Source organism: Rutilus rutilus, assembly GCF_951802725.1.
Source record: "Rutilus rutilus genome assembly, chromosome: 1".
In the NCBI taxonomy this organism is placed as follows: Eukaryota; Metazoa; Chordata; class Actinopteri; order Cypriniformes; family Leuciscidae; genus Rutilus; species Rutilus rutilus.
Genome location: NC_140209.1, coordinates 23,772,912 through 23,784,592, shown reverse-complemented (window position 1 = coordinate 23,784,592; position 11,681 = coordinate 23,772,912). Strand labels below are relative to the sequence as shown.

The following is an 11,681-nucleotide window of genomic DNA, read 5'->3' as shown; positions in this document are numbered from 1 at the left end:
ACTTAAATACTTACTAGTGATGACTGGCTTAGAAACTAGTAAATATATTGAGTCATAATTCATGTGGTGATCGTCTCTAAACTCTCTCTGTTTATATTGTGTCTCCATCATGACTGTGGCTTGACGCTCATCTACAAAATCAGGAAGTGCTGAGGTCAAAGGTCACAGGCCGGAGCTGAAAACAACCTTTTTAATGTAGGGATGAGATGAGGTTAGTAGACCTGCTGGATTATGTACTTTTCTCTATTTGTACTGTTGTAAACTCATTGCACAGCGCAGGACCTAAATTCATAAAATGAATTTGTCAAGGAAAAAAACATGTCTCGAGTATTTTATTATAGTACATGTTTTACCAGTGACGTTTATTTTGAGGATAACAAATTTGTGAAAATCGTGAAATCACTTTCTCAGCATGACATGAAGACAAGAAAATAATCTCACTACTTTTACTCCACTATTTTATAACTAAATTCATGAAGCACAACTCTGTTACTCAAGTTATTGATCAAACAAATAATATTTCATACACATTTAGGAAAACAAGATTATCATTAACTACTAACCAACCTTTGATTAAAAGCTGGCAAAACTTAGTTAGGACATGACATGACCATTTGCAAATAAAGTGAAAGACCTTTGAGTTTAACATTTTCAGTGTTTACCAAAAGTCCAAAGTCCAATAAATGTCAATCATGTTTATATATTTATTTTTAATTCAGTGTGAGATTAGGAGGACCATCTAGGAGAAAACAGCAACTTTAGTTTTGTGCTGTTTGAGCACATTATAATACTTTGTATCAAACTTTTTTTCTACCTCTCAGTTTTTACCAGTTCAATAGATGGTAATTTTTTTATTTTCATGAAATATTGTCTCTGCACAGAGAGGTCTGGTGTTAAAAGACTTAACTTTGACTTTGGTAAATGATTAACTTGTTTGATCAAATTGTGGATCCCCAAGCGGGGAAGAGTTTCAGAGGACACTTGAGCTCAAAATGGCAGGTCCTCTAAAAGTCCTCGGCTTCATCTTTTGCTTGTTTTCCTTCAATATTGAGCGAGGTCAAGGCAAGTGTTGTTCTTTATTTGAATGTCCTTTTCATTTAGATTTTATTGACTTGAATGCTGCATGCCCTTCTTTCTTTTCATGTCCACAAAAGGATAATTTTTTGGCAGCGAATAGAATCATATATTTTTCTTTTTTTAATGTATTATTTAATGAAAATCCTGACCATGGCCGTTGGTTTCTGATGACTGCACTTGCCAATTTTCTTATTAAATCAAAAGCAATATAACTAGTGTAGCACATGGGCACAGTTAGACAACCATTCAGAAAATGTCATGACAGACAATAATTGTTGTTGTCGAAAAACTTAAGATGTTTTCAACATTGTATATATATTTGTTTTAATTTCAGGGAATTCACAAAGTCCACAGTTTGTCATGTGTGTTATTAAGGGTTTCTACCCCAAGAACCTCACTGTACAGTGGAGAGTAAATGATATCCACAGCCCGAGACATAAAGTCAGCGGTGAGACATGGAGTGAATCTACACACTACACCTGTGAGGTCACACACCAGGGAAAACTGATTAGTGTGAAGAAGAACTTCAACAGTAAGTCCTCTAATGTTGGTTTACTCTCTCTAGTTCATACACTTACTTCTATAAATCCACATTTACACATTAAATCATATTCATTTTCTTACTCTTTAACAGCTAAACTTACACTGACGCTGAAGCCACCAATTGTGAGAGAATTATTTGTCAATGATAAAGTTGTCTTGGAAGCTGTTGTTTCTGGAGATGAAGAAAAGACAGTGCAAGAAGCTTCAGTGTTGTGCACAGTGAAGAATGAACCTGTAAGCAGTGTAACAGGAAATATAAACTTTTCTCAAGACATTTCACAGTTTATAAGAATCCACCACATCAGCGTTGATACAAAGACATGGTTTGATGGTGAAATGGTCACCTGCAGTATTCAAGACACAAATAATAACAGAGACATCAAGAAGGAGATTCATTTTGATAAAGGAGGTAAGTCAATCCAAATAATCAACGTTGTGGCTCTATATGCATTCATAGATGATGAAAGGTTGAACACCGTTTTATTGTATGGCAAAAATAAAATAAAAAATGCAAGCACATTTGAAATGCTTAGACACACTGTCAAAAGCTGGCTTGTCAAACTCGTTATTCAATATAGTTTGATACTTCTGTTTTTTTTTTATGAATCTTTATGATTATTTCCATTTCAGATGGACAGACACCCAGTGTTGTCATTTACAAACCTGATATCATTAACTCAGACACGGTCTCTCTGGTGTGTGAGGTCACCGGCTCTAAACTTGGTGATGTCTATATCATGTGGAGAGTGAATAGAGAGGAGCGTTACATAGAGGGATCAGCTGGCGCGCACATCCACAAATATAACTCAGTGTCTGTTCTCAGTATTCTGACAGTGAAGAAAGAAGAGTATGAAGATCCCCGAACCACTTTCACCTGTGCAGTCAAACAGGTCAACATGGGTGATACAGGACCTCCATTACAAGTTTCAACAAGCAAACGTAAACAGCCAAAATGTCCAGAATGTCCAGTTTGTTCTGATTATTAATGTACAAGCAACTCTACTAAAATATCATGATGTTTATCTGTTGTTCACTTGTACGCTCTCCAGATCTTCTGTCCTGTTGTTGTCTTGTCAGATCATAAATCTTTAATGTTTTTGTGCATTTTTCTGCATCAATGTTCTTCAAGGGATAAACATCAAAGCCGAATTACAGTCAAAACTATGTGTTTAATTTGTTATTGCATGCAAATAAATATGGTCACACGAAAACATAGTCAGCACAATATTATAGTGTGAAAAAGCAATAATTTTCAAGAGAAGAAAATCATTGTGAATGTGATTCTGTTAGCCTATTCATGCCCTTCAACATTTTCTGTTCACTAGAAATTATGATTTTAGATCCATAACAATTTTGATTTGATTGTGTTGTTTATTAAGCAATAAATCTTTGTGTTTATGTTTTATTCAAGCTCTCGTGTGGTTTTTAACATCAGAAACATTCGTGTGGTTCATTTTCTGGTCCCTTTTTATCAGTATTTAGAGAAAGAATAATAGTTTTGTGATTCTGCACACAGTAAAGCCACATTTTCATTTCCAAAAGTGACCATCAATATCAATATAAATATAGAAATTTACATTCATTTGAATGCATAGATGTTTTATAATAAGGGTATGTGATATTTTTAATTATATCTGTATTAGATACTGATTGTTGAAAGTTACTTGATAACAGTATCATAAAATATGCACATTTTTATAAAGTGTATGGTGTGATGTACTAAAAATGAGTAACAGACAGTTGATATGTTTGTCTCAGCTGTGATGTGTGCAAATTAACATATGTGAGTACTTGCAGTGCTTGAGTGTGTATGTATCATGTATCAACAGCTCATGCATGATAAGTCTTCAACAACTCTTTCAGTCTTTATATAAAAACATTTCCCTGAAAGTTTGAGTAAAAATAGTTTGAAAGAGCACGATTATACACACAACGAGGCTGTAAAAGCGACTTGTGAGTAGATTTTGGTGTGCAGTTTAATTTCTGATGACGTTTAATGTCCTTGACAACCTCCGTTTAGTGAAACAGACGCATATAGCATATCTAACGGCAGATGAAGTAAAACTGTAAATCTTCATGAGTCCTAATCATAAATACAGTGCATGTTCACAATAACAGTTTAAATAAATAAAATAATAATTTAAACCATGTTTTACTGATATAAACATTTAGATTAAATATGCCATTCTCATCAATGTTAAACACTTAAACTACATGAAATCATTACTGAGAAATATATTTTGTTTGTATATCTGGAGTTTGTAACAAAAATAATTTCCCCCAGGGATTATTAAAGTATTTCGGATTCTGATTCTTTAGCAAGTCTACTGTTGTGTATTTTCACAACAGAGTTTTGACTGTTGTGTGTTCTGAGTGTGTTTATACTTTTCTAGTATCACTCATTTAAATGGGAAGCTTTTTATATCTTGTATGTTATACCTTTTGTACACTTCTGTCATTGTATTCATCATTTTTATTGTTAATAAACAAACCACATCCATCCCCCGCATTTTTGAAAAGCTTGTTACACCCCTGTCCATCACTGTAGAATTGCAGCTGGTTCAGAGTGAACTGGTGAAAACAGTGTGACGGTATGAAGACAATCGCAGGACAGATAGAAGAGAGGGGCCACTGGGGGAGTAAAGCAGAGTTTATTTTAACTGTGGCAGGAAATGTGGTCGGACTGGGGAACGTGTGGAGGTTTCCTTACCTCTGCTACAAGTACGGAGGAGGTATGAGGTAGCAATAGGGTATTTCATTCAATTATTTTGAATGTATTTAGCACACTGTCTTAGCATTCTGTCAGTGGTATTTTAATAATGTTTTATTGTTATCAGGTGCGTTTCTGATACCCTACCTGGTGTTTGTGGCTACTTGTGGGCTTCCTCTGTTCCTGCTAGACACAGCAATGGGACAGTACACACAGGAAGGAGGCATTACATGTTGGTGTCGTCTCTGTCCTCTGGCTGAGGGTGAGAGTCATAAAGCAACAAAACTGCTTCCTAAAGAGACCTTACAGCTTTTAACAACATTATTTTACTTTATGTCAGGCATCGGCTACGCAGGACAGCTCATTCAGGTGTACAGCTGCATGTATTACATCATCATTCTGGCCTGGGCACTTTCTACCTCATCTTCTCTTTCAAATCCCAACTTCCATGGGCCAGCTGTGACAACATGTGGAACACAGGTGATAATAAATAAATAAATCATTACATCTGAATAAAATGCTATATTAAGGAAGGTTCCCTTTTAAGGGAACTCGAGCTGCGTCGAGACACTGTGGGAATCACGTCCAGAAGCACCTATGAAATCAGACCAATGGTGTGTCGGAACGTCACAGGCGGGTGATGTCATTGACCAGGAAACTTTAAAGCATACCTGGAACAAACAGTAACTAGCTTCTAAAAGGCTGAGGCAAGTCGCTCTCAGGCATGCAGGGAGTATGGCAGGGCTATGCAGCGTCTCGTTCCCTCTTCAGGGAACCAGGGTTACAGTCGTAACCTGAGACGTTCCCTTTCAACAGAACTCGAGCTGCGTCGAAATGCTGTGGGAACATTATACCCACAGCGCCATAGTAACAAGTGCCTGTCCATGTGAAATCTCTGCGCACACTGAGACGAAAGCACCTGCGCCCCTGGAGTCGAGCCGAAGTCAACCCCCCATCCTTCTTTGGGACAATGAAGTACCAGCTGTAAAAACCTAGACTCCCTGCTGGGAGGAGGAACTCGTTCTATAGCCTCCTTTCGTAGAAGAGTCTGAACTTCTTGCTCCATGACCAGAGCCTGCTCAGGGTCCATGACCGTAGGGAGGACCTCTAGAAATCTGGGTGGACAAGAACCGAACTAAATTCTGTAACCCTTTTCTATCATGAGCAGGACCCAATGAGATATATTTGGCAGTAGCTTCCAAGTAGCACTCGAGACTGGTCTCTGGTATTACTCAAGCGACCAATTCGGTGCCCTGAACAGCCGAACTGATTGCTCTGAGACCCTCCTCATACCAAAAGTATGGATTTTAGAAAGGGCATAAAGCACTCAGTGCATGCCTTTCCATAAACATGGATTTTAGAAAGGTGCATAGTTTTCACAGGCATATAAAAGCCAAATATTCAATTATTTAATTTAATTTCTCAAAATGAAATGTAGTTACAATAAACAATCAGACAAGAGTACACGGTCTGAATTACATTTTTTTTTAGTATTCATATTTGAAAATAAAGAATAATTGCTTGCAAACACATATTAGTTGTAAAAGGAACAAGAGAAAGGTTTCCTCTTACACCTTCAGCTCAGTTCCCTTTGCGTTATAGGTATATATTGCAGAGATTTGAGCCGAATTCTTTAATGCATCCATAATACACTCTGCCTCAGAAAGTGCGCCAATTTAAGCTTTAAGCCCCTTAAAGGAACACTCCACCGTTTTTTGAAATAGGGCTTATTCACATTCTTTCATACATTTAGATAGGTGGGTAAATGCATTTTTGTCTCAGTGCATGCATTGTTTTAGTTTGACAGGGTCGGCGCTAGCTTAGCTTAGCACAATCAATGGAATCCTTTGTTGCCAGCTAGCATGGCCTGAGTAAAAGTGATTAAAAAAAACACAAAAACCCCCCACGTAATTACTTCTTGTGGCCTGCGTATTCACAACGAGTACAAATAGCGATGCAGATTAACACTAGGTGATTTCTTAGGCAGATATTGACTTGGGACTATATTATGGGGAAGCACAGGCGAAGCACTGCTACTTGGGCGCAGAGATATCACGCAACACATGAAATCCCACGACTTCCGTCAACATACCGATGTGAATAGTAGCTGTCTGGCTATTTTCCCAACAGTACATGAATGGCGATGAACATGGCTGATTTTGTGTGAGCCAGAACCATACCTATATACAAGAGTTTACAGAAAATGAGTGGAAATAGAACGACAGGAGGAGGTTGCGATCGCCCAACAGCCCGAGGACGTGAGGATGAGAGCCAACACGAACTGGTGGTGTGAATGTGGGGGAATATGCCGACTGAAATAGAGTGTCTGTGCTGTGGCGAGTGGGACAAGTTTCTGCCATCGATAACCAGGCTCAATGTGTCAGATCAAGATGAGTTGATCTGACACGTTGTCACAGCTATGTTGTGTCACAGCTACCGCGGATTTCACAGAAGTCGTGGGATTTCATGTGTTGCGTGATATCTCTGCGCCCAAGTAGCAGTGCTTCGCCTAAGTAGCCGTGCTTCGCCTGTGCTTCCCCATAATATAGTCCCAAGTCAATATCTGCCTAAGAAATCACCTAGTGTTAATCTGCATCGCTATTTGTACTCGTTGTGAATACGCAGGCCACAAGAAGTAATTTTATCACTTTTACTCAGGACATGCTAGCTGGCAACAAAGGATTCCAGATTGTGCTAAGCTAGCGCTGACCCTGTCAAACTAAAACAATGCATGCACTGAGACAAAAATGCATTTACCCACCTATCTAAATGTATGAAAGAATATGAATAAGCCCTATTTCAAAAAACGGTGGAGTGTTCCTTTAAGGGAGGGACACACGATTCAAATGCTGTTTGCTTACCATGCATATATACTGTATATAATTTCTTTTACAGGGTCAAAAATCTCTTGCCTAACAATTTTGTACAGACAGACAAAACACCAGAGACATAGATTTCACATAGGGTGCTTGCCGATGACACAGAAGCTAATTACTGTTTGTTCCAGGTATGCTTTATAGTTTAGTGGTCGATGACGTTCCGTCACGCCATTGGACTGATTTCATACATGCTTCACGACGCAATCACACAGAGGCGTTCCCACAACGTCTCGACTTCCCTTGAAAGGGAACCAGGGTTACAGTCTTAACCTGAGACATTTTTTTTCTCTCTCGATCGTAGATGACTGTGTAAATCTTGCTGCAAAGAATCTGACCCTCAAATGGAAAACTCTGATTAATTCAACCTCTGCAGCGACTGAGTTCTGGGAGTAAACACTAATTATATGATAGTTTTTACTAATAACTACATACAAGTGCTCTTATGTGCACAGAAAACAAATGTGCAATTTTGCAGTTAACAAGTTTTATAGCAATAAGCTAAATAAATTAAATAAATAAAAAAGTAATTTATTAAAATAAAAAAGCATACAATTTATCTTTCTGTCTCCATGTGCCGTGTCACATCATGCAGACGCAGAGTGCTGGCTCTCTCTGGGGGTATTGAGGAGGTCGGTAAGATAAACTGGGAGATTCTTCTGTGTCTCATTGCAATGTGGATCATATCTTATTTCTGCATCTGGAAAGGAGTCAAATCTACAGGCAAGAGAAGTATGCAAATTGTTTGTGTCTATTATTGGCTGAAGGTCAACAAATTAAGTTTCAGTTGTGTGCCTGAAGGAAAACAAAAGACTTTCATTAGTAAAAAAAATGTTTGTTTTTTGGCATCAAATTAATATGAGTTTTTCTTTGTATTGTGCCTGTAGGTGGTGTATTTCACAGCCACGTTTCCTTACGTGATGTTGCTGGTCTTGCTGATTCGTGGTTTGACTCTTCCCGGAGCTCTGCAGGGGGTCGTGTTTTACCTGTACCCTCAACCGGCCCTTCTTGCTGACTCACAGTTTACCCTTTTTCACATTAACACAAACTTCTTTTTTTTAAAATAAAAAGTATGTTTGTTTGCCGTAACTCGTAACACATAATAAAGTTTTAAAAAAATGAAACTAGGATTATTATTTTGAAAATGGAGTGCTCTGTGTGTGTGTGTGTGTGTGTGTGTGTGTGTGTGTGTGTGTGTGTGTGTGTGTGTTTGTTTGGATGGAGGCCGGAGCTCAGATTGTTTTCTCCTACAGTTTGTCTGTTGGCACTCTCACTGTATTAGGCAGTTACAATAAATATAACAACAACAGCTACATGTGAGTATTGGTGCTTTTAATAAAATGACAGTACCAAAGAACAGACGAATAAATAAGTCAACAATTAAGAATGAACTATGAATAAAGAATGGGGTATTTGTTGTGTTGTGTACTATGAGGGATGTTCTTGTTGCTTGTGATGCTCAGCCAGCAGATGCCAGACAATAAATGAGTTTTATATTATCTACGTTTATCAGGGACTGCTTTTGGCTTTGCCTTCTGAACAGTGGCACCAGTTTGGTGGCTGGTTTTGCTGTGTTCTCAGTCCTGGGCTTCATGGCCCACGAACAGGGCGTCCCCATTGAGGAGGTGGCAGAATCAGGTACTGAACAATTCAGTTGGAAAAAAAGGTGAAAGATTAAAATCAGAGAATATATTAAAGCAATGCTCAACGTCAGATCTGTCTCTCTTTCAGGACTAGCATTCATCGCTTATCCATAGGCAGTAGCTATGATGCCTTTCCCTCAGCTGTGGGCTGTTTGTTTCTTCATCATGATTATTTTGCTGGGGCTTGATACACATGTGAGCTTAAACTCACATATACTCTTACGTCATAATACTTTGAACTGAAGAAACTGGAAATGAACAAATCTATTTAAAATACATCTAAATAATATATGTCAAGTCTAAATTTAGGCAAATTTTGCACAATGTTTATGCAAACAAATCGCAGGGTTAGTTTTACATTACAGGGATAGTTCCCACGAATGAAAATGATATAATATATATATACTATTCTTTGTAATGTTCTTTCTTTTGGACATTACAAAACACACAGTGTGTTCACAGTACATGTGCTTTTGTTGTGCTTCTGTTGTGCTTCCCTTTGAAGTTTGTTGCAGTAGAAGCTGTCGTTACATCAGTGATCGATCTGTTCCCGACGGTGCTGCGCAGAGTGGGACGCAGAGAAATCTTCCTCCTGCTCTTCTGTCTCGCTTGCTTCATCGGGCAGCTCTTCATGGTCACAGAGGTCAGAGAAAAGTGTGTTTGTGTGTGAGAGAGTAAACATATAAACTAAACATATACAGGTCAGGCCTGTTAAAGATTACAGTTGTGACTCAACTTTCCAAGTGAATGATTTTATGGTTCTAATATGAATATAGATTTGCAGATGACAAATTTAGTTCTTTATTTTAAATCATGGCAGATCATATGCTATACAACAGGTGTTTTGTGTAGGGCACACCTGTGTTTCCCCTCTCCTCAGTCCTATTTAACTGCGTTGTGGGCATTGGGTCTTGCATCTACAGGGGGGATGTATGTATTCCAGTTGTTTGACTACTATGCCTGCAATGGAGCCAATCTTCTGTTTCTGTCTGTGTTTGAGTCTCTGGCCATGGGTTGGATCTTTGGTGAGTCACACACACACACAAGCTACAAAAATTGACCTTAACATAAAAAGCCAACAGAATGCAATGGCAGTATTGGAAAGCTAGTGATTTATAATCTTTTTTTGTCTAACCACAGGAGCTGAGAGAATGTTTGACATCATTGAAGACATGACAAACTCACGACCCAACTACATATTCATACTGTGCTGGAAATACCTGACTCCTCTCGCGTCCCTGGTGAGTGTCTCAGCACGTCTTCATTTGTTTGGGCTTCACTGATGATTTATTGGTCAGAACAGTCAATTGGTATTTTTTTTTAAATTCAGACCTGAAGCCTTTCATTACCATAACCACTTAAATGAAGATCAGTTCTTACGGTCTTTTTTTCTTTCCAGTCATTTTCCCTCAACTTCTCCTTCTCTTCTGTTTATTCTTAGGCATCTTTTGTTTGTTCTGTGGTGGAGTACCGGCCGCTGACGTTTAACCATTGGTATGTGTACCCGGACTGGGCATATGTACTTGGTTGGCTCCTAGCCCTGTCCTCCATTTTACTGGTGCCTGGTTGGGCGATGGGAAGAATGTTTGCTGGGAAAGGAAGCCTGAAACAGGTGAGGATGAAAGTGCGACTGAGATGTCATCAAAACAGGGATGAAAATGTTTAACTTTACTATTTAACCAAAGCAAATCTACACAACTAACCAATTCGATCTATAAACTAAACACTTACTACCAAAGTGTTGTTTCCCTGTGTTTGTGTGTCTTGACAGCGTTGGCTTCACCTGTGTAATCCAGATACAAACCTTCCTCTCAGCAGTAAGCGACGAGCTGAAATGAAGGAAACTGCTTTCCCCACAGAGATGGAAGACTTAGTCAGGATGAATATAGAGGAACGTGAAAATGAACACTGAAAGAAAAAAACATTAAAAATATATTTTGTAGTCAATCTTTTCATAACTATAGTCGTGAAGCTCCATAAAAACTGTTTAAACAGGACCCCATTTGTTCATGTCTAGCGACAGGGAGTATCTGCTCAATACCCCAGTCAGAGACAGACGACTTTCCTCTTATGACAAATTGCTTGTGATATTCCTCATTTGTAAATTGCTTTAGGATAAAACTGCAAATGAATAAATGTAAATGTAGATCATTCTCTGTGGGAATCCTTTATTATCCCCATGGCAAGCATATGGTTCACCTGATTCTAGAGCTTGGCATCAGGCCAAGTTTTCTGTTTGATCACTTTCTGTCTTTAAGGGCAGCATCATTATTACACCACAGCAAAGCTGCCATCGTTGCAAACATCTCACATCATGTCAGACCATCCACTCCCGAATCAGTGACCTGATTATTTTCAATTTAGTCTCTAAATAAATTAAAAATGTCTAATTAATCAGAACCTTTAAAAGCCAGTAGATGGTAATATAATTTGGAGCTTGTTTCCAATGTAAAAAAAAAAAAAAAAGTGCTGTTAATTTATTGTTTATTTTACAGTTCTTTACTGTAATCTACTTTACAGTATGTTACAGTAAAAATGCCATGCACTAATTTTTTTTCATTTTCAGAAACTGAACTGCCTTAAATTGGCCAACTGCCATTTAAGTTTATAAACTAATATTTATAATGTGATCATATTATTACTGTGAACTTATTTAATTTGAGTCCACTAAAGAATATTATTTCTTAAATCTAAATTAACTGAATTAAACAAAATCATGAAAACTAGAAACATCAAATTAACTTAAATCTCTTGCAGATAACTTCTAGCTAACAACAGCATTAGAATTAACTAAGATATTTTCACTGCATCCGCAACTACACAGTCACTGCC

The 11,681-nt window shown here is 38.0% G+C and overlaps 1 pseudogene and 1 gene segment (V, D, J or C); both read left to right on the top strand.

Moving 5' to 3' along the window:
• The first annotated feature begins 722 nt into the window (after window positions 1-722).
• On the top strand, window positions 723-3,025 carry LOC311277046 (Ig gamma-1 chain C region-like). The segment is given in 4 exons: window positions 723-1,062; window positions 1,412-1,609; window positions 1,712-2,029; window positions 2,251-3,025.
• A 1,158-nt stretch (window positions 3,026-4,183) lies between these two features.
• Window positions 4,184-10,999, top strand: LOC311276957 (sodium- and chloride-dependent GABA transporter 2-like; annotated as a pseudogene). Its single transcript has 14 exons — window positions 4,184-4,352; window positions 4,458-4,592; window positions 4,671-4,810; window positions 7,511-7,598; window positions 7,802-7,934; window positions 8,094-8,227; window positions 8,418-8,522; window positions 8,720-8,844; window positions 8,938-9,044; window positions 9,355-9,505; window positions 9,773-9,874; window positions 9,990-10,090; window positions 10,291-10,461; window positions 10,621-10,999. The product of its transcript is annotated as a sodium- and chloride-dependent GABA transporter 2-like (transcript).
• Window positions 11,000-11,681: the final 682 nt, after the last annotated feature.